The 22,977-nt window shown below is 44.0% G+C and overlaps 2 long non-coding RNA genes across 2 annotated transcripts; both read right to left on the bottom strand.

Moving 5' to 3' along the window:
- Positions 1-6,235: 6,235 nt before the first annotated feature.
- On the bottom strand, positions 6,236-8,777 carry LOC120652230. Its single transcript, XR_005666496.1, has 2 exons — positions 7,937-8,777; positions 6,236-6,715 (listed from the first exon to the last, which is right to left on the bottom strand). It is a non-coding gene; the product is annotated as an uncharacterized LOC120652230 (long non-coding RNA).
- A 2,742-nt stretch (positions 8,778-11,519) lies between these two features.
- LOC120648795 lies at positions 11,520-12,414 on the bottom strand. Its single transcript, XR_005665087.1, has 3 exons — positions 12,266-12,414; positions 11,679-12,186; positions 11,520-11,595 (listed from the first exon to the last, which is right to left on the bottom strand). It is a non-coding gene; the product is annotated as an uncharacterized LOC120648795 (long non-coding RNA).
- Positions 12,415-22,977: the final 10,563 nt, after the last annotated feature.

The following is a 22,977-nucleotide window of genomic DNA, read 5'->3' as shown; positions in this document are numbered from 1 at the left end:
ATAGTATTAGTGCATGTTATGTTTGGAGGTGGACACAGTATACAACGGACGTGGAGAGGGGGATTAAGTGAATCAAGATTGCGGTTTGCGAATTTTATAAATAGAATTTAGTTTGTAACTATTGGGAGTACAAGAGGTAGGAAGACTTTGTAAGACGTGGAGATATTAGTTATATGTTTGCGAATTTTGTAAATTGTATTGTAAATGGAATATAGGTTGTAACCATAGAGAGAGAGAATATGTTGTACTCCCTCCATTCTCTATTGATAGTCCTACTTTACATTGACACAATGATCAAGAAAAAACAATCTTACTTATCATCTAATTAATGTAACATAAAGTTTTTTGCTACTCCTCCAATGCCTTTGCTAGAAACTTCTCGTTACTAGTGCTATTTATTGTCATGATTCTTATCAAGAGCAAATAAGACTATCATTTGTGAATATTTTAATTTTAGAAATGAGACTATCAAAAGAGAATGGAGGAGTATTGAATGAGAAGATGGTATTTAGAGCAATGGTGAATATATCGCGTATGGTATATTACTTATGATTCAATGGGTATTGGTAACTGTTGTACATTTTATTTGTAGAAATAGCTAAGGTAAACAAATTATAATAATTGATTGTACATTTTTATTAAGGAATGAAGGTAGTGCAATTGTCAGTTTTTTAGGGTAATCTATTTTTTCTGTTATTTTATCTTAGATGCGTATAGAAGTGTCTCGAATTTAAAATTTTGATCTATAGAAATATTATATTTTTAAATTATGAAGAACTCTTGTGGATGACAGTTTTGATTTGAACGTGTTTTGGTCATTGAATTATAGGTGCAAAGAGTATAAGTAACCCTTGTAATGGGCTGCATGGTGGTGGGCTGGATTTTGTTAAAATCCGAGGGTTATTTTAAAAGATTTCATGAGAGGAGGGATGGACGGCGGGGTTATATTTCACTGAAATCTGAGGGTTTTTTTGAAAGTTCGCCGGTCTGAGAGGAGGGAGGGACGGCGGGCACGATTTCTATAAAATCTGAGGGGCTTTTGCAAATTTGTCGGCCACCAGCCCAATCTGGGTCGTAGTCGTGCGATCCGACGGCTGAGAATTTCTGCCAACGTGGCTCGATCTGGAAGCAAAAATTGCCCCCCTTTTAGGTCTTTTAAAGATCAGTGTGTAGCTCAGCAATTTTGGCAACATCATCTATGCAAGCCAATATATAGTGTCAGGTTTCTGAGACTAAAAACAATATTGATCAAAGTTTCTCCCCTCTTATCATTCAGCTACTTTTGAATACAGATCCACACAAAATCTGCATGATGTTAGAGTAATCGCACCGAGTATAAAGACTAAAGAAAAAAGGGGCACGAACCGAATAGATCAGACCAATATTGAGTCAACAAAGTAACTGCACGTATACGTTTCTTAGATGTATAGTACATAGCATGAATGAAACTTTAGACCGTATGCAATCTCAAAAAAAAAAAGGACGACCGGACCTGATAACGGACGGAGATGAGGATCTGCTAAATTAAAGGTGCGCTTTAATCACAAACAATGATTGTATCAACCAGGGTGGGTATGTAGCAATATGCATGCCAGGCTGGATTATATTATACTATATTAAGGACTGAGAAAAGCTTTATGATATATTTAGTCCGTCTGACTGTATACGTTGGCTTTCTACGTCGATACGTAGGATTTCTGGGCTAGCTACTTTATGGATGCATGCATAAGAATATACAGTAGTGTTTCTGGTGCGCTATTGATTAATTATATTATTTGGATCAAATTCACTATTTGAAGTTACATATACAGTCGATCGGTAGTTCTTTTCCCAAATCTGAGCGAGTTTCATTCGATCGTCCAGCGCAGTGCCCTGCCCATGCATGGCGCGCGGCGACGACGCGGTCAGCCGGGGAGGGAGCCACCAGGGATGCATGCTGGCTAGCAGCAGGGACGACGGGCGCGGTGGTCAAAGCTTTTGCTGCACCGGCGGATCCATGCGATGTGGCGACGTACGTGCGTGCGTGTGGCCAGGACGGCGACGTATTTTCGTTGTTATTTAACAATTAATATCTAATTATAGATTAATTAGGCTTAAAAGATTCATCTCATGCTAATCAGTTAGACTATGTAATTAGTTATTTTTTTCAACTACATTTAATGCTCCATGCATGTGTCCGATTCCATGCTGCGTTGCTAGCTGTTACACCGCCACTCTCCTCGATCGGTGCACTGACCAACTAGCAGATCTACACGAGGTTTAGCTGCATCCCAAAATATATAGTATGTACAATAACTAATAATATAACATGCGTCCCAAAATATAAGAGCAATCTCAATAGTGTATTGATGATAGTTTCTATCCTCATTAAATGACTTGCCACCTAAGCAAAATATTGACATGGCAACATAATTAATGAAAGAGATGAAAAATTCTAGAAATGGTTTCTTGAGGAAGAAACCAAGTCTTCACTTCACCCAATGCACCAAAAATGCATAAAATCACCATTGGGGAGAAACCACTAGTTTCTATGGGGTTCATGCTGGCTTGCTATTGGAGGAACAAGATAGAGTTAGAGGAGAGAAAGAGAAAATATTTATTACTTGTAGACACCCTCATTGTGGAAGATAGTTTCTATAAATAATTTCTTGTGCTATAGAAATTGTGTCAGTTTCTTCCATCAGACTGCCCTAAGTATATAGTATACTAGGGCGCAAACCCAATCCAGTCTGGCCCGATCGATTCATCGAGCGGCCGTACGTATACGCGGCGGCAACACGCGCACGTACGCACGCTATGACGCTAGCTGGATAGTATGCCGCCCTTCTGCATTTTGATCCGATCCGCCGCCCAAGCTATCTATCTATCGTGGCAGCCGCTGGCCGGCCCACGCGTACAGCCTTATATAGCAGCGCGGCGCGTGCGTGTTGTTTCCCGTCGGCATGGACAAGAAATTAAGGCGATGGATTATATTACTATTGTACACACAGAGACCGACCGGGCCTGGGAAAGCGATGGATGATGGATCGGGGTGCGAGGCTGCGAACGAGGCCTGGCGAGTAGAGACACGAGCTTGAGCTCGTCGTCCTCGTCGCTAGCTGCACAGTACGTGTGGTGTGGCCCGCGGTCGGCGAAAGTGGAGTGAACGCGCACGGATTCGGTTCTTCAGATGAAATCTCGCGCGCTCTGCACCAACTGCGTGCGCTGCTTCCGATTTTATTTGGTTTGACGACTTGACTAGTGCGGCGCCGCGCCCATGCATAGTACGTTAGTATATACTAGAAAGGACGTATAGTTACACCTTTTTCGCGACGAGCACCAGATATATAGTTACACCTGGAGACATGATTGCGATTACAAGAAAATTAAAGAAAAGGGCACCCTATGTATATTTATAATTCTTTATTTATAGCTTTTTTTATGTGGCACTCTAATTATTGAAGAGAGAAGGGAAAAAAACAAGACTTGGTTTCTAAATAAGACTTTAAGTCTATGCGCCCTTCAATGCCCAAAAAACTAAGGAGACTTGCATTGTGGAGGGAAAAACATTAAATAATTTTATGTATAGAAACTACTATTACACATTTTGTATTGGGAAGTATAGTTTCTTGTAATGTAATCTTTGAGGCTTAAGACTCTATGAGTGGAGCCTGCATTGGGACTGCCCTTGGCTAGCTAGGTCCCGTGTTCAACTTGTAGCTAGGTAGTAACGTACCAATGCAACCGCAAGCAGCAGCGTTTAGCCGTTTACCATTGACCTTCATATGAGACCTGCACGCCCCCGAAGCAGACCGGCGCCATTCACCGTGTTCAGCAGGCTGGAGCTGGAGGCTGGAGCTGGAGTGGTGTGAGAGAAAAATACTGTTCGGCAGGCTGGAGCTGGAGGCTGGAGCTGGAGGAATGTGAGAAAGAAATCCTGTAGCTAGCAAGGTCTCGACTGAGCTTTGGCCAGGGACGCGGTGGGGCGGTCCCTGCGTGGATTCCTGCGCGCCGATAGGCGTGTGCCGCGTGCGCACGACGACCCGTCACGCGGACCCGCCAACAAGGACCTGCACGCACGCACTCTGCTGTTGGATCTGTCATGCGTTGCTGGCTTGCTCCTGCATGCTCCTCAATGATCTAGTCTCCGCCTCTGACCTACTGTTTACAGCAGAGCAGCTGGTCAATCGCAGGGACAGGGTGTCCACACGCAGATTTTCGGCGTGCGGCGTGGCGTGGCCCGATCCCTTCCCATCCGACAGGCCGTACCCCTACGTACGGGTACGCGCCGCCGGGATCAGTGGATCACCGGACGACGGATGGCTTCGCGGAAGTTGCGTACCCACCCTGCGAGCCAGGCAGCTAGCTGCTACGGCCCACCGCCCCACCTGCCGATGAAGCCGGCGGCGGCGGCGGCGGATCTCCGCATTCCGAGACCCCACGCACGGCCGGAGGGCCGGAAAGTGAAATGAACGCCAACAACAGGAACAGAGTTGGTGAGGTCGAGGCAGAGATGCTGCTCTGCATATATGGCCATTCGATTCAAACGGCTAGCACGTATTAGCAGTGACACGATGGTCGTGCCGTGGCGTCCGGGATTACGCACGCTGACGCCGTGGCCATCCAGCCAACGCGCGCAACTCTACCGTTTTCCAAGCATCGAAGCACGCATGGAATGGAATAGCCAAATTGGGTGGCAGTTGGGACTCAGCTCATCGAATTGACCCGCCTCACACTAGTAGCAGTACCAGGTCGATCGGTCCTGGGCGCTCGCACAGTAACTTGCGCGTCACGTTGAAGCAACTTGGACCGAGTCATCCGGCGAATCCAACTGCTGCTGCCGGCACCCCGCCAGTCTGGCAGTAGTATTAGCTTTTAGTACGGTTTTATTTACCTTTTACCAGAATGATGACTCTGGGCGTATCCGGGAGCAGATCGAGCTCTGGAACTAAACATGACTGATGATGCCCCAGCTAGTAACCGGTAACCACAAGGATCGGATCGGAGGGAACATGGAAGGTAATCATGTCACCCAATTCCCATGAGTCTACACGCTTCTTGCAGGCAGTCCGGCCGCACAGCTTTGCTTTCTACTCGATCCCTACTCGCAGGCAGGAAGGAACATGTGACAGAACCGCCAAGTTAAACGGCTTAAATAAGCGTAATGACCATCATTTGAACGCATCAGGCGCATTAGCTTAATTAAGTGTAACCTGATAGCCTGTTTCCAACCCATAGGCCGATCGAAACACACCAGAAGTCTCGCGCGACGGCGAGCACAGATGGTACCAGCATAATATAATTTCACAAAATAGATAATGACATAAATATTTACAAAACAGCTTTAAATTTAGAATTTACATAAAATAAATGACAGCAGCGGAAAAGAATATGACCCGAGGAAGATTTTCATTAGAAACCAACTGAAATAACTTGATATAAAACGATAACTACGGAGACGTGAGGACGTCACATCAAGCCCACGGATGTTAATCCTGGTTAGCTTTTATACCTGAAACAGGGTAAACAACAAACCCTGAGTATACTAATACTCAGCAAGACTTACCCGACTATGGGTATACATAGCCCACTATCTAGACATGCACGGCTTTCTGGCTGTGGATTAATTGCAGAAAAGCGTCTAAAGATGGATCCTTACTTTCAATATTTTAGCTCACATATTCTATGTAGAGAGGCTCTCATCTAATGTTGGCCTAACTAAAACAATCATGTTGGAGCATTACAATAATGATTCGAAATAGTTCCATCATGTATTCCTAATATTTCTAATACATTTCTACGTGGCGACAAAGAGATCAAGGCCCTCATAACCGCGAGACACGGTGAATCGATTCGATTTAACCTTGCAAGGTGGACCTAACCAACACGGCACGTATTTGCCCCGTCGGACTATACAGGCCAACCATTCCCCTCCCCGTCTCGAACTACAGAACCGCCCCACCTGCATATAGTCAACCGAGCCCTACGAGAGACCACCAAAAGTAAACATATGCATCCCAATTCTCCGCGGCCACTCGACTGCCCTAAGGGGTGGGTAGAAGTTCTGTACTTTCGAAACAAGGCAGTACTCGGCTTACCGGTTTCGACTACCTCCTACTCCCGGCATGCGGTTAGTACAGTTCAATCCCCAATCAGCACTGCCACAACGACCGGTCCTTGATCGACACAGGCGGGGCTAAGACAACCAGGAACCCTGTCCTGCTGCCATACCTAAACATCACCACTCCCCGCCCGGTCTCACAATTCCATATCACTTTCAATAACTCAGATACTGTAACATAACTATACATATAACTTATATCTCGCGAGTAACTGGAAATTACTCGTCTTCTAAACATCCTATATCTCGCGAGTGACAAACAGTCACTCGACTTCTATCGATACTTATTAAGCATAGCGTTGCTATCGCCCTATACATACTAGTACAACTCAAGGAACTACGGATCATGTAACTAGGTTTCAAATCAACTCCTAAAACGTAATGCATAAGTAATAGCAACATATATGGATGTCATAATTTTAAAATACTAGGACATGCACCGGGGCTTGCCTGGAATTAACACTAGGTCAGTGTTTGTTAGATGACACTCGCTTGGCGAGTATTCCGGTCCAAGCATGTACTCCTGGTTCTTTGCCTCTTCTGGATATGTCCACCAAACTTCGTCTTCGTGTTCGGTTCCAATATCACGTCCTTGATATGGTTCATCTATCGTACCTAAATGAGATGTATCAATACGGATGTCTGAATGCAGGGTAGTATAGTAGATGATACAAAAAAAGAACAAGCGAGGATGGCACAAAGTCACGATTGCATGGACACGAGCATAATGCTATGTAATGCGATACGATTACAAGAAAGACATGACTGGACAATCGTTTATAGAGTAGTAACTCAACATATCTAACTACACAAGACATCATGATCAACAGCACAAGAAAGCTATACTAACTTCCTAAACAAGGGAGAGTAGTTTCCTATAGCAATTAAATCATGGTTGGTTAATAAATCAACAACTCAGCACACATATAGTAGTAAATTCAATAAAAATTACATCAAACAGAAGGTAAACAGAACTATCTATCCTGCAAAATTCATCCCAAAACTTGTAGCCAATTATCCAGAACAATTTATGCAATCAGACAACTCCTAGAACAAGATTGAATTATACAGGTTAGACCAGAGTATAAAAGAAGCTAAAACTTTAACAGTAGGTCTAAAAAGGAATGAATTAGCTACTGTGAATTTTTCATGATTTTATCTAGATATAATTAATTCTGAGAAAATAAACAAGACAGACATCATATTTACAAGACTCATTTTTAGCTCCTGTTCTATTCATGAATTGGGACTCAAACTTCATGGACAAGCTAAACTATTTAAGAATAACACTTAGAAATATTTTCATGATTTAAAAACAACATAACTTATTTATCATAATTAAAGTATACTAAACAAATATTAAATAAAAGAAATATCTACACAAATCTATAACTAATGAAATTTGGAAAGTGGTGTTAATTTAGTATTGGAAATACACAGAAAAAGTTTCATACATAAATCTAAGTCAGAACATCCAGAAATAAAATAATATACTATTCTACTAGATCTAGCCAAGACTAGGGTTTCATCTAGTTAAAAGTATTAAATGGTGCTCAAATTTTTACACAACGCTAAGCATGTCATGAAGTAGCTACCCACAAAAAATAACCCATAGATAGTGAGTAGAACTCCTAGAATAATTATAACCTATGTAATCTAATCTTTTTCCTAGATTAAAATACAGACAGAAAATAAATATGTGCATATAATGAAAGTTGTAGATCTTGTTGCAAGGATTCCAGAACATTTGGATTTTTATTTTTCTGATTTTTATACGATTTTATATGGAATTTACAAGTTTGCTGTTTTTGAAAACAAAAGGAAAAGAAAACAAACTTTTGCATCTAGGCCCCTGGATTTCTATTTCTTCTCACCGTGGGTCCTTGGCGGGGTTGGGAAACAGAGGAGGGGTGGGTGGCCGGATTCCGGCGCCTAGGGCCGACGGAGGCGAGGGGGATCAAGGGGATGAGCAAGAGAAGGATGATAGGAACCTAGGGGTGTCCTCGGTTGGAGCTAGGATGGCCGGAGCGGGCGGCTCCGCGGAGAGCAGCGGCCGGCGGCGGCGGTTGGCGGTGGCGGCGGCGGTCTGGTGGCCGTGGGCGATGGTGAACGGGTCGAGGAGCACCAATGGGAGGCAAGGAAGCTAGCTGCGGGTGATGTTGGGCACGAGGAAGGCCGGAGGGGTGAGCTCCGCGGTGACCTAGGGGCGGCGGCGCTAATGGCGGGCAGCGGGCGGCTCTGGACACCGCGGGGAGCTCGGTCCGGCGCGTGGAGCAGGAAGGGGAGTAGAGGGGAGGTAGAGGGCTTGTTTGCGAAGCAAAAGGAAGGAAGGAGAGCACGGCAGAGGGCGCAAGCGAGCGGGGAATTGGCGCACGGCACGGCTCGACGCGTTCGTCGCCGTGGCGCATCGACGGCCGTTCTCGGCGTGCGTGCAGGGAGATGGTGCCGCGTGGAGGGGCCGAGAGGCTTCGGGAGAATCAAGGATGGGGAAGGGCTGGGGCGCGGCGAGGCTCGGCGCGTGGCCGGCGAGCTCTGTTCGGCACAGAGCAGGGAAGAGTGAGGGAGAGAAGAGAGAGTGACATGTGGGGGGCACGTGTAAGGTTTGAATTTAGCTAAACTTCATTCAAACTTTGGTGAATTCGTATTTCCATTTGAATTCCAAATTTTAGATTGTTACAGAACCCACCAAATTAAACGACGCAGCGAGACCTCAAGTCAAGGCCAATTTAGTCTTCCATCTTCGTGGGTGGTACGTACTAGCTAATTCACGGGCTGACCAGGTCAGACACCAAGTTCAGTTTGGGGGGTCCGGACGGGACGGCCCCTCTGTCTCAAGTTCGTGGGCACGGTCGCAGGGCGGCGAGCCAACTTCAGCCGTGTTTGGTTGCAGGTTGTAAAATTTTTGAAAAGACATATTTTTATATTTAAAGTATTAAATATAGACTAATCATAAAAATAATTACAGAACTCGTCTGTAAATCGCGAGACGAATCTAATGAGCCTAATTAATTTGACATTAGATGTTATTTATTGTAGCATTACTGTAGCAATTTAACATCTAATTACAGCCTAATTAAGTTCATTAGATTCGTCTCGTCATTTACAGACAGCAGTCGCAATGCGTTTTTTATTTCGTCTAGATTTAAGTCTCCATACAGGTGCCGAAAAAAAATTTGAAATTTTGATTTTGGGAACCAAACACGGCCTCAGTTAAAATTCACCCGGTCCAGTCCAGCGCCGCGTCATTTACTCATAAAGTCTAGTCGCCGGAGCAGTTAGTTGTTAGAGGTTTCGTGGCCACGCGCGACTCGGTGCGGACATGCTGCTCCTCCTGCTGCTGCTGCTTTCGGCACTCCGCAGGCGGCTCGCGTTTCACTCAAGCCGTGTCAGTCGTGGAGCGCGTCGATACAGTAGACGAGACGATAGCCTCGTCTCCTCCCTGCTCTGCCTCCTTCGCCGCGTGCGGCGTGCCTGGTGCTCCGATCCCTTGACTGCTGCAATGCAGAAACAGGCGCATGTAATAAATAAACATACTACTACTCCCTCCGTTCCAAATTATAAATCATTTCAAAAAATTTGGAAAGTCAAACCATCTCAAAGTTTGACTAAAATTATAGAGAGAAATATAAAGATTTATGACATCAAATAGGTGCATTATGAAAATATAGCTAACAAAGAATCTAATAATATTTAATTGGAATAATAAATATTATTATTTTGTCATATAAATTTGATCAAATTTGAAAAATTTTGATTCTTCAAGATTTTTAGAATGATTTAGAATTTGGAATGGAGGGAGTAGTAAATAAAGTTTTACAATACAAATGAAGAGATATAAACAGCAAGGAACATAATAAAACTGAGTAATGGCAGCTCTTACATGGGCTCGGCCCGTCAACCCAAGTACGTAGCAGGGGCCGTCACTTCAGCTCCAGGTAACTCTCTGTTTTCCTCGCAAAAAAAAAGGGTAACTCTCAGTTTGTCTGGCTGATTGGAATGATGAGTTTTCAACGGAACTAGAACATTCGGCGCACGATGCGCGTCCTACAGTTTGAACAATCAAATGCGTGTACGAAAATAAAAGACAATCAGCACATCCGAGCAGCTTATAATCGAAGGTGTTTGTTTGGCATTTAGATGATTAACATTACAACACATCCATCCACCTTGCCTAGGTGTTTGTTCGGCACTTAAATGATGAATATTACAGCACATCCATCCACCCTGGCTACCGTACTCATAAGATCCGAGGTGTTTGTCCGGCAATTTCAAACATGAAATTACAGCATATCCGATCACCTAACCATCCTACCAATTTTTTGGTGTTTGTCCGGCATCTAGAACATCATAATTACAGCACATCCGATCACCATAAATGGCATAACCAGTACCAATAGCTACCAAGCAGCATACATGGTAGCTTTTGATACTAACCTGAATCGCCATTGGAAGAGAAACATAATCAAAATGCTACACACGTTGCAGGCACAGGCTGATGAAGATGATGCGTCGACGCAGACGAAAGACACTTAATTGTGGACTGCAACGCGGAGCGGCAAAATGAGCATGAGCTTGTCTGCTCATGCCTCCTTGCTGGGGCTGCAAAATGACAGAAGTTCAATTTCCAACATGTATCTACCATGGTGATGACAAAAGAAGTATGCAGTGATGGACCTGATTTCAGGGAATGCATCAAAACAACTCTGAAAGGCCAAATCACTAATATTTATTCACATCGCTGAGCAACATGACTCTTTATCCTGAATAAACAACACATGTTATGTACCAAAACAATTTATCATCTATCACAATTACCATGAAAGCCCCAAGACCCTAACAGTCTTATAGTAGTATAGCAAGTACAGCCACCTAGGCTACAATTTTCAAATTTACATTTAACCTGACATATCTAATTCACTTGAACATTCACATACCAACCAAGTATTCTAAGAAATTAGGCGGCAGCTAATTTGATAGGGAAGGAGCAGAGAAACCACCTGTTTCATAAACTCAGCAAGAAAAAAAAATGTAGGATGCATATGTCTATATCCATCTTTTGGTCTATAAATCAGGAAGGCTCATGGAAGCTTCGCAGATCAGCTTTCAGTTTGTTCATGAGCAAAGGTATGTGAGCAGATATATAAGACTGGACTACATGACTGGTTTGAAAGGAACATTAGCATATTTGCCAGGGTGTAGAGGCTAAGCCTTTGACTTAAAGGAGAGACATAGAAAGGGCACCTTTGCTGATCCGTAGAGGGTGCACCCCCGCTGCTGCCACCGTCGTCTTCTTCGGCCTTATCATCAATCAGGAGCTTCTTGGCCACGTTTCCTTTGCTCGTTGGACAGGACCTATAAGCAGCATCATAAGCATTTGTAGAGAGGCGTGTGTCTATGTGAGAATTTGTAAGGATGGCTAACCTTTTCCTAGCGAAGGGTTTCTGTGGCACCAGAGCACTCTTAGAAGGCTTCATAGCAGGATTTTCAGACTTGTCCTAGGACAACAGATGCAAAGGCGGTTAGCAGTGTGTTCTGTAAGCAGCAGCACGTAGTTTATAACAAATTGAGTAGCGTGTACCTTGTAATTAGCCGTGCTCTTCACACTTTGTGGAGTCTGCGGTGCATCAGAGGCAGGTAAGGCAGGCCTGACCGGGGAGGCGTTGGAGGCATGGCTAGCATCAGAGCAGGCAGCAATTGGTGACATAGGAAGAGCCTGGCTCTATTGAGAAGCGCCTTGGTGAGAAGTTCCATGCATGCTGGCGGTGGCACCTTCTGACAGCATGAGCGAAGATGTCTGGGATGTTGCTGGCATCGCTGGAATGATAGAGCCTTCTTGACCGACTTCTCCGACCACTGTGTTGACCTGAAGTGTAATGGTGCCAGAATCTGTTGTACTATCAGAAAAGCTTACTATCCATGTGAACGTCTTCTCAAGCAGCTTTGTAAGCTCATCTGGAATGAAGTCAGCTAGGTTTTCAGCCACAAGGGTCTCAGCTGATTTCCTTGTCAGTCGCTGAGCTTGCCTCCCAAACAGAATGAACTCGACATTAGCTGTGTTGTCACCAGCTAGTATGGATAGCTTGAACCTATCGTTGATAAGATCGGAATAAGCAACAGAAAGTATCTGGTCAAGAAGCATGATAAGTTGCTATGCAGATAACAAACCTTTGATTGGGCATCCCAATGTAGTTGCACTTAGGACCTGTGCACTTGTAGGAATCGCCGTGGCGCTTTGTTGTCTTCATGCATTTCTTGCATGTATTGTACCACCAGTTGCTGCCGATCTTCCTTGCGGTCACAGTGACTATAAACTCAGTTTTCTGCATATAGCAACATGAGTCAGAAGAGAATTAAGCTTACAATAAATTCCTGAATGAGAGTACACCTAAAAGCTTCTAATAAAACCCTGATAGCAGAAGGACAGTATGGAAGTAGCATGGAATGCGTGAAAGGTTTGAAGTTTGTACATGATACTCAAATGGATTGAGATCCAAAATCTCAGAGATTTTTTTTCCTGAGCAGGTTCTTTTTGGACAGCAGCACTTGAGCCCTCAGACCAAACAATTGGCTTATACCCTGGCTTCGCGCTGTCAGGAAAGAGGAGGTAAGATGTTATTAGAAGCTGTTGAATAAATACTGGGAATCTAAAAATGTGACTGTGTATATGAGCATAGCAGCTAGCTAGAAGCTTCCTTGTGTCAGGAATGTCAGGATTGATGTACCACTTGCAAGGCGAACTCCCGGATAGGGACATACCTCCAAAGCTTTTGACAAGAGTACCAACGAACAGCACTACTTGTGGCGAAGTCTGGCCATCTTTGTGGACTTCATCCGCTGGGAAAGCTGTGGCACGCTCGGACCAAAGCACGACATCTAAGAGGATGTTGCTACAGCATCGATGAAAGGCTTAGTTAGAGATAGCCATCTAAACGTGTTCCTATAACTATTGGTGTGACAGGATCTCTAGGCTATGATAGAGTAGCAAAATTAGGCTGAAATGGCAGAATGTGAATAATTATATATTGAGCAATAAAATCACCTTGGTGTCTGTATAGTGACGGTCCTCTTGGTGCTGTTGCCCTGCCTTAGCTTTGTTTGTGTTGTCCCAATACTTGAAATGGCAGTTATGACTCCAATAACATCTATGTGGAGAAACATCTATCGATTAAACAGGGCATGTGTAACACCCCGGGTGTTTGCACAGTAATTAAATAAGTGTCTGCACAGTAATGGTGTAGGTTGGTTTTGCATCATGTGCTTGAAATGCGTAAAAAGGATCTTTTTGTAATTGTGAAAGGTTATATGTGTAATTATAATTTTATGCAAGGTCCTTTTTGCAGTTGTGTTGAATGGATCGTGTATTTATAGTTTTAGTGGAGGGTGTTTGTGCAAAATTTCAGTGCATTTAATGCATGGTGGTCAGTTTTGCTTAAAGGTCTACATTTGAAGTGAAATTGCTTTGAAAAAGACAAAATTCCTGGAATTCAAAAATCCTTCAACGATTTTAATTTTAACTCTTGAATCTTTGGTCAAATAAATTTTTGCACAACATAAAAGTTGTAGATCTTGAAAAGTTGAACAACTTTCATGTTGGGCACTTTTTCATTTGAGCTTTAGTTCAAAAGTTATTGCTTGTTTACAGAAAGGTCCCTGGAATTTTTGGAAATTGCAAAACTACCCTTGTCTTCCACCTCCACCCCCTGCTCTGTTTTGCGCCGCCGGCCACCGACAGCGCCGCCCGCCGACGATTTCCCGGCCTTCCCGGCCATCAATTCGCCGTGCGCTGGCGCCCACGCGTCGCGGACGAGCTCCTCCCCCGCCTGTTGCCTCGCGCTGGCGCCTCCACCCCTCGCCACGCCGCCCCGCCGCGCCCAGAACCTCCCCGCCGGCCGCCACCGCGACGCCGCCGTGGAGAGCCCAAACCCGAGGCCCAGCTCTCGATCTTTCGCGCGCCTGAGCACTACAAGAAGCCCCGCGCTCTATTCCCCTCCTCTTTTAGCCAGTTCCCTAACCCCACGCCCCAGAACGCCGCCGCCGCTCACCCCGAATGCCGGCGAGCTTCACCCCGCCGCGGAGCCGCCACCCCAGACCCGCTCTACCCCTACAGCCCCCACCTTTAGCACCGCCTCGACCTCGCGCAGCTCCCAGGCCACTTCCCCTCGCCTGAACCTCACCGGAGCACCCTCGCCGTCGCTTGCCTCTGCCGCCGACCCGCCCTACTCCGCCGAGCCGCCGATTCCGAGCCCCTCCGCGCAACCCTAGGCCACCCAGAGGTGCGCCTTGCACCCGTGAAGCTCACGCACCCCTCCCCTCTCGCCGCCGGTGAGCCCCTCGCCGGGAAACGGCCGGTCAACCGCCGCCTCCCCTCTCTGACCCGGCCCAGGGACCTCGGGTTGAAAGGAAAGAAAACCCAGGGGGTTATTTGCATAGGCCTAGACTCAGATGAATAGTGCCAGTAGGGGCTGCTTTGTAATATTTTCAGTGAACTTTGAAATTCTAGATCAATTCATAGAAAATTCGTAAAATAGCAAATCTTGATGTTTTGGAATCCTTTTGAAGAGCTCTATGCATTAGAACCATAATATGTTAGGCTTTAGTTGCAAGTTTTTGCTGTATAAATGGTTTTGTGTCACTAGATAAAGAAATACTAGATGTTTAATCTTTTTCTTATCTGGTGCTTGAAAGCTTATATTGCTATGAAATTTTGGTGGTAGTTTACTTATGTAACACTAGCTTTTCTATAAAAATTTCATGGTCAGTTCTCTTGTGTAGCTATTTATTTGTTTTAATCTTTGTTTAGTACACTTTATTTATGGTAAATAGTTTCTGTTTGTAATAAATCATGATTTTATTTTGACATGTTCTTTTTGAGTAGTTTAGTTTGTCCAGGAAGTTTAAGCTTCAGTTCATGGCTAGATCAGTAGTTAAAATTGATTTTTGTTAAACTGATGTCTGTTTTGTTTATTTTCTCAGAATAAATTCTATGTAGATAAAATCATGAAAAATTCACAGTAGCTAGATCATCCCTGTGTAGATCTCATGTTAAATTTTGAGCTTCTGATCTTCTTTATTTTGACCTGTGTAATTCTTGCTTGTTCTAGATGTTATCGTAGTAAATGATTTTTTTTTGTGTTTAAATGGTTAAATGTCTTGGCATGATTTTTACAGGGTAGATTACTTTGTTCACGTTCTGTTTAGGGTAATTTTGGTAGATTTTAGTACTATTTATACTCTGATTTGTTAATTTATTTACAAACCATGACTTACTTGTATAGGAAAATCACCACCACTCATTTTGTGAAGTTAGTTAACTTCTTTTGTGCTGTTGATCATAATGCCTTGTGTAGTTAAATTTGTTATTTAACTACTCTATAAACGATTACCCATGTTTGTTTTTAATGTTGTTCTTGCATTGCATATAGACACGACTGCCTTATCGGACGGGACGTACGAGCTGATCCCGGAATCTGACGGAGGTGATCTCGAAACTCAAGTGAACACTGCGGAACTAACTGAAGCCCCGAACCAAAGTTCGGAAGAGCCTAGCGCTGAAATAGTTAGCAATTACCGAGAAGGCAAGCCCCGGACATAACCTATATTTCAAATTATTATCATTTACTGTTGTTACTTACTTGTGCATTTACAGTTCTTAGGATTTGAATTGAAAACCCTAGATGCATGATCCTAGGAACCTATGTACTGAACACTAGACCTGAGTTCGACTATTTGCTAAGCTTATAGGAACGGTAAAAGTCGAGTGATTGCCTGTCACTCGCGAGCTTTATAGGAATTGCTTGTTTACTTTCTGTTATCAATATAAGGACGACGGACGGGGTTGTGTTCGATATTATGTCCTATGTGAGACCCCGTCTGTGTTGATGAACTTGCTAAGGTCGCGGTGTGTGGTAGTGCTGGTTAAGTTTTTGAAAGTACTAGTCACATGCCGTAAATATGGTACGCGGCAAGCCTAGTAGCCGATTGGACCGGGGAGTGGATATACCTCCCACTCTCTCAGTAGGGATAGGTTTTATTTTATGTTGCGCAACACTATGACTTCTAGGGACAAGGTTCGGCCTTGGAGCCCTGTAGTCGGGGAGAGTGGCACTATCCACAAGCCGGAAAGAAAGGTTAACGGTTGTTTGGGAATGACCCGACGGTATTCCAGACGTGTGGCTAGGTTACCCTTGCAAGGTTGAATTTCGATTCAGAATCGTCCGCCTCTCACGATGAAATGAGACTGCTTGATCTCTTTGCCACACAGAGTAATAAGAGCAACAATATTCTTATTAATCTTGATGCTTGCTTAGAAGTTCCACCATGTTTGGTTAGTAGTTGCTTACATAGAATGGTTAATCAACTAGAATCTTGAAGCTAAAACTTGAAAGTAAGGACCTACTCTTTATTGCTTTTCAGCAAAGGAAAAACCAGAGCCTTACAACGCCTTGCATAGTCTAGCTAAGGTGGGCTACTTATACCCGTTGCCGGTTAAGTCTTGCTGAGTATTAGAATACTCAGCCTTGCTGTTGAAACCCTTTTTCAGGTATGAGTTTTGAGGATCAGATCGCTAGCTTGACCTATCCTTGCGCTTTGCCTCCTGGCTGGTCCGTAGAATGGGATACGTCTTCGGCCGGCAATGACTATGACGAGTGATACCATGCATGGGCTAGCCTGGTATCCTTCTTGCGACGTGTTGTAGCCGTCGTGTTTTATCTTCCGCTGTTTTAAACTCTGATTCTACACTTATGTTTTGTATAACTGTTTTACTTAAGTTGGTTTTGTAATAATGGTTTGAACTATTTTGTAATCACTACTGAACTTGCCTGTGTTGTAAAATTTGTGGTTGTAATATCTCTGGACTCGCCTTCGTGCGAGGTATGCTTGTTCGATCCGAGAATCGGTGGTTGTATCGGGACGTTACCCGACAGACCAAAAATTGTTCCGTTTGAAGTGCGTTTAAGCTAATGTTGCCTTTATGGTGATGGTTTACGCACTTGAGCCGGGATAATTTAGGCGGTTCTGCCACAGCTGGCATCAGAGCTACAAGCATATACCAGAGGTGTTGGAACCTTAAAAATCGTTTTCCATATAAAATTGGAACCATAAAGAATTTCGGAAAACTACGTTGGATTCGTTAAGAGTTGTGTTTAGAACGTAAAGTCCTAGGGAATTTATGGGAATTACTAGGTGGTTATTTTTTGTATGGTTTATGTTATCTGACTTCCAGCACTTTACATTTTGTCAAACCATACTCACAAGCAACTCTTAATTCTTGTAACGACGCACCTACGTGAGGTAAGATGGTAAGGATCCTCAGTCAGCTGAGGGAGTCTGACCTTCCCGTCGGTGATGCGAGCCGAACGCTGCCCTCAAGCAGTGGCTTACTTGAGGTGCTTCCAATATACCGACTATTAGTTGACTATATTGGGAGTAAAGTGTACTCAGTCAGCTGAGGGAGTCTGACCTTCCCGTCGGTGATGCGAACCGAACGCTGCGCTCAAGCAGTGACTTACTTGAGCTGCTGCCAATATACCGATCTCGGTCGACTATATTGGGAGTAAAGGAACAAGTGAATACGCCACTAAGTAGCGTATGTTAACGTTGGCCATACGGCGGAAATTGTATGGCTGCCGCTTCTATAGTGAGCGGTAATGTCTGGGAACGCTTTCATGAGTGCTGGCATGAAAGGTTCATTGGGGATATATATTTATGTTCTGTCAATCTTCTGCAGGAACACTAACCGCGATTTGTTAAGATAAGAACGGTTAGAATGTATCGACTAGCTATATAGGGAGAGCCGTATTTATGTATACCACCGTGCTAACCCCGTAAGCCCAACCATAGTTGGCAATTGTCTATCTTGTGAGGACGGTTAGGAAGTGCATACATATTTGGTTGATGTTTAATTGGTTCATAATATTTGCAGTTGCTACATGAGCTTGTTAAGGAATTTCTAGTATGAATCCTTATAAGATAAGTGTTAGTGTGCTTAAACCATGAGTGAGTGAAACTCTGATTTTAGAAGCATACTTGTAAAATGCATAGGTTTCCTTGGATGAAAAATATGGTTTCGAGTCATGCCTTCCTCCTAAGCCCCATCTTGTTGTTATAAGGATCTTTTCATTCCTTAGAATCTCAAATGATGAACCAGTACCAATTGTGGTTTATTATTCTTTGAGTTGGAATCATATCATCTTGTGAATTAGAATCACATTTGTTTTACCGCAGTCTTCTTAAAGCTTTATTTGAGAAGTCTTGAGATAATTGCATTACTCACATTTGAATCCTTTTTGATTCAGATGGCGACTTGTTCCCAGATCTTTTGGGATGAGGAGGGAAATGCTCATACCGATTGTCTGTACTGGGAGGGTTTTCCGAGGATTCTTTGGGATTCACTTCGTACCTTCCACTACCCAGATCCACCCCAGTACACGGGACGCCAGTTTTCGGAGGATGGAATTAAGAAGAACAGAGTTAAGATGATCATTCCTCAGCACCCCACCTTGGAGTGGCCACCGATTGAGATTGAGGTGATTGGGTATCGTCTTGTGGATGCGTTTGAGAAAGCAGCTCTCAACGCTATCACCACTTTTTGTGAGCACCACCCCGAGGAGGTAGCAGCATATCCTATTGGTTTGTTTCCAGCAGTCCGTACTGGCGATGCAGAGTGGCTGTTCAGGGTCACACACTTTGGGCACTTGATTGGAGATGTAGCGGATGAGACTATCGAGGCAGTAGTCAGATATATGAATGCCCAGTCTCACTACCAGATACTTCAGCAGCGACACATGGACCAGGTGATAGACTTGGCCCAGAGTTTTCAGCGAGGTCTTCGTCTGAAGGATATTCAGATTGGGGGACTTCAGGATGCCGTTGCTGGGAGGGACACTGCTATTGCACAGTTTGAGCATCAGGCTATGGAGTATGGTGCTGAGATAGAGCAGCGCAACACAGTTATCGGATTTCTTCAGGCACAGGTGAATGAGCTGCAAGCAGATTGGGCTGATGCTTTAGCACATGTTGGTATGCTCCAGGAGCAACTAGATGCCCCAGCTGAGCCGGCAGCAGCAGAGGAGGACCCAGAGGAGATTGAGGGAGTATCTGACTTAGATTCAGAGCACGCACTTGCTGAGCCTAACCCTCAGCCGGACGACTCTTCTTCCGGCAGCGCCTCTTCTGTGGGCAACCTCGACGACTTCTAGGCGACTTAGACTTGTCCTAGCTAGTTGTGTTCTCTTGTTGTAACATATGTATATAGGGAAGATGTTATTGTAAAATAGCCTTAGGGAGGAGTACCACTTGTTGTATTATATGTGGTAAGGTTAAGCGATGTTAGGTTGTAAGAACAAGGCTGCTTTGGATGTAATATAAGTAGCGACTACCAGTTTGGAAATAATAATCTTCTACTTAGCAAATCTCTTTATTTGTGCATTTTTCACGCCCTTTGATGAATACAAGAGGTTGCAAATTTTTGTGGCATATGTGTTCATCAAATGTTAGCATGTTGAATCTGTGAGACTAAATTTTAGTCCAACCCCTTCTATAATCTCTGTTGTTTAGCAACATAGCACATAGCAAGGAAGAGCGAATTGATAGATTATTTCCTTTACCCTTTGCTCTCAGCATTGAGTCTTTATACGATGGAGCATGAAGCTATCTAGCAGCTGACCAGTTCTAATTTTTGTGGGTTGCACATTTATGTATTGTGCACATTGTGCTACACCGCATCTAGTTACATTTTTGCTGATGTTGTTTTATCCAAATGTATGATCATTGCATGTACCATTGATTTTGGAAGCGAGAAATATGTATCTAATGGATGTCTTCCATGATTACAGATGGTTGGTCATACACGCGGAACGCCTGATGGCTTTGGTTGTGAAACTGGCAGTGGATCTCAGCAACCACCGCCACCCCCGTCAAATCTGGCCGAGTTAATGGCCATGCAAACAGAGCTGCTTCGCCAGCTAGTCCATGGGCAACAAAATCAGCCACGCCAACAGTATGGAGGAAGGGAGGCGCAACCAGCGGGTTACCAGGAATTCTTTGGTACCCAACCTCCACTTTTCAGCAAAGCTGATGACCCATTGGATGCCGATGCTTGGCTTCGTACAATCAATTCCAAGTTTGCTTTGTTAGCGGTACCATGTATTGATGCAAACAAGGCCCCCTTTGCCGCCCAACAGCTTCGCGGTCCTGCCCGTATATGGTGGGATAATTATTGTGAAATGCAGCCTGCTGAACATATCATATCTTGGGAGGAATTCAGAACTGCATTCAGATCACATCATATTCCGGAAGGACTAATTGAAAGAAAGTTGAATGAATTCTTGGCTCTAGATCAGGGAACCCGCACTGTTCTTCAATATGCACAGACCTTCAATCATCTGTGCCAATATGCGGGCCATCATGCTGATACTGATGCCAAGAAACGTGATCGTTTCCGTCGTGGCCTCAATACTAAGCTCAAAGAACGTTTAAACTTGGTTCAGCCCAATACCTATAATGAGCTGGTTAATATGGCCATTACACAGGAAGATTGTATTGCTGCACATCGTGCTGAGAAAAAGCGGAAGGCACCAACGGGACCCTCGAGTGCCCAGCCTCCGAGGTATCGCCTGGTGCAAAATACTCCACCTAGGCCTCCACAAAGAAATGCCCCAGTGGGTAGGTTTGTCTTTAGGCCGCCTCAGCAACAAGGAGGATTCAGACCTCCAGTGCCTCAGCAACAGCAACAACAGCAGTTTAGCCCAAGGCCGAATGCCCCACAGTTCAATAGTGGGAATAGTAATAATCGATGTTTCAACTGTGGCAGTGCTTCTCATTTTGCCAAGAATTGTCCACAACCCAGAAGAAACAATCCAGGGCAAAACTCTAATCAGAACAACAACAACAACAACAACAAGGGCAAGGGCAAGAGGCAAATAGTGCAAGTCCGGCAAGGGCGAGTTAATTTCACTACTCTTGCAGACCTTCCAGCAGGAGCACCAGTAATGACGGGTACTTTCTCTATCCACAATAAACCCGCAGTCATATTATTTGATTCTGGTGCAACGCATAGTTTTATAAGTGCCAAATTTGGAGCAAGATTAGGATTGGATTTTTGTCATACTAAGGGATCGTTTATGATAACAACCCCTGGTGGGAAGATAGCTTCCAATCAAATCACTAGATGTGTGCCAATTAAGCTGGGTAGCAAATTGATAAAGACAGACTTGATCTTGCTAAATTTAGAAGGCATGGATGTTATTCTAGGCGTGAATTGGATGACTACACATAAAGTGCTATTAGATATCTCTTCCCGGGCTGTCGAGATAGATTCACCACATCAAGGAGCCACCATACTCTATCTACCCCAACGAGAGTATATTAACTCTTGTGCTTATGCCGCAAAAGGAATTAAACTTGAAGATATCCCTATTGTGTGGGAGTATGCGGATGTATTTCCAGATGATTTACCTGGAATGCCTCCTGATAGAGACATCGAGTTTGTTATCGAACTTCAACCCGGTACCGCCCCTATTTCTAAGAGGTCGTACCGAATGCCTCCAAATGAATTAGCAGAATTGAAAGTCCAACTCCAAGACCTTCTTGACAAAGGTTTTATACGTCCCAGTTCTTCACCCTGGGGATGTCCAGCCCTGTTTGTGAAGAAGAAAGACAATAGTTTGAGGCTATGTGTTGATTATCGACCACTCAATGCGGTCACTATTAAAAACAAGTATCCTCTTCCCCGCATTGATATTCTGTTTGATCAGTTAGCTGGAGCTAAGGTTTTCTCTAAGATTGATCTTCGTTCTGGCTACCATCAAATAAAGATCAAGCCTTGTGATATTCCAAAGACTGCTTTCTCTACCAGATATGGACTATATGAATATTTGGTTATGTCTTTTGGTCTTACCAACGCCCCAGCATATTTTATGTACTTGATGAATTCAGTCTTCATGCCGGAGCTGGATAAATTCGTCGTGGTTTTCATTGACGATATCTTGATCTACTCCAAGAATGAAGAAGATCATGCTGAACATTTGCGTATCGTTCTCCAACGATTACGAGATCATCATCTTTATGCCAAATTCTCCAAGTGTGAATTTTGGTTGGACAGTGTGAAATTCTTAGGTCACACTATCTCCAGTGATGGTATATCTGTTGATCCAACTAAAGTACAAGAAGTGATGGATTGGGAATCTCCTATTTCAGTTCATCAAATTCGCAGTTTTCTTGGTTTAGCTGGATATTATCGTCGGTTTATTACTGATTTCTCCAGAATAGCCAAGCCTATGACGGAGTTATTAAAGAAGGGAGTGAAGTTCGTTTGGAATGATAAGTGTGAAGAAGCTTTCCAAACTCTTAAAGCAAGATTGACTACCGCTCCAGTATTGTCTACACCGGACAGTACTAAACCTTTTGATGTCTATTGTGATGCGTCAGGTACGGGACTTGGTTGTGTGCTTATGCAGGACAACCGGGTTATTTCTTATGCATCAAGAGCTCTCCGGGATCATGAGAAGAATTATCCGACCCATGATCTGGAATTAGCAGCGGTTATTCACGCTCTTAAGATGTGGAGACATCATCTTATGGGAACTCACTGTAATATTTACACTGACCATAAGAGTCTCAAATATATCTTCACTCAAGCGGATCTCAACATGAGACAGAGACGCTGGCTGGAGTTGATAAAGGATTATGATCTAGAAGTGCATTATCATCCAGGAAAGGCTAATGTGGTTGCGGATGCACTCAGCCGCAAGTCACAATGCCATTGTCTATCTGTAGAACCATTCAATGAAACTCTATGCCAGGAAATGATGAAGTTAAACCTAGAAATGGTACCTCAAGGAAGTTTGAACCATATATCCCTTGAGCCTACACTTCAT

The sequence above is a fragment of the Panicum virgatum genome, chromosome 9K (assembly GCF_016808335.1).
Source record: "Panicum virgatum strain AP13 chromosome 9K, P.virgatum_v5, whole genome shotgun sequence".
NCBI classification, from domain to species: domain Eukaryota; kingdom Viridiplantae; phylum Streptophyta; class Magnoliopsida; order Poales; family Poaceae; genus Panicum; species Panicum virgatum.
The sequence above is the reverse complement of the archived record's forward strand: the minus strand, read 5'-3'. Positions and strand labels throughout refer to the sequence as shown.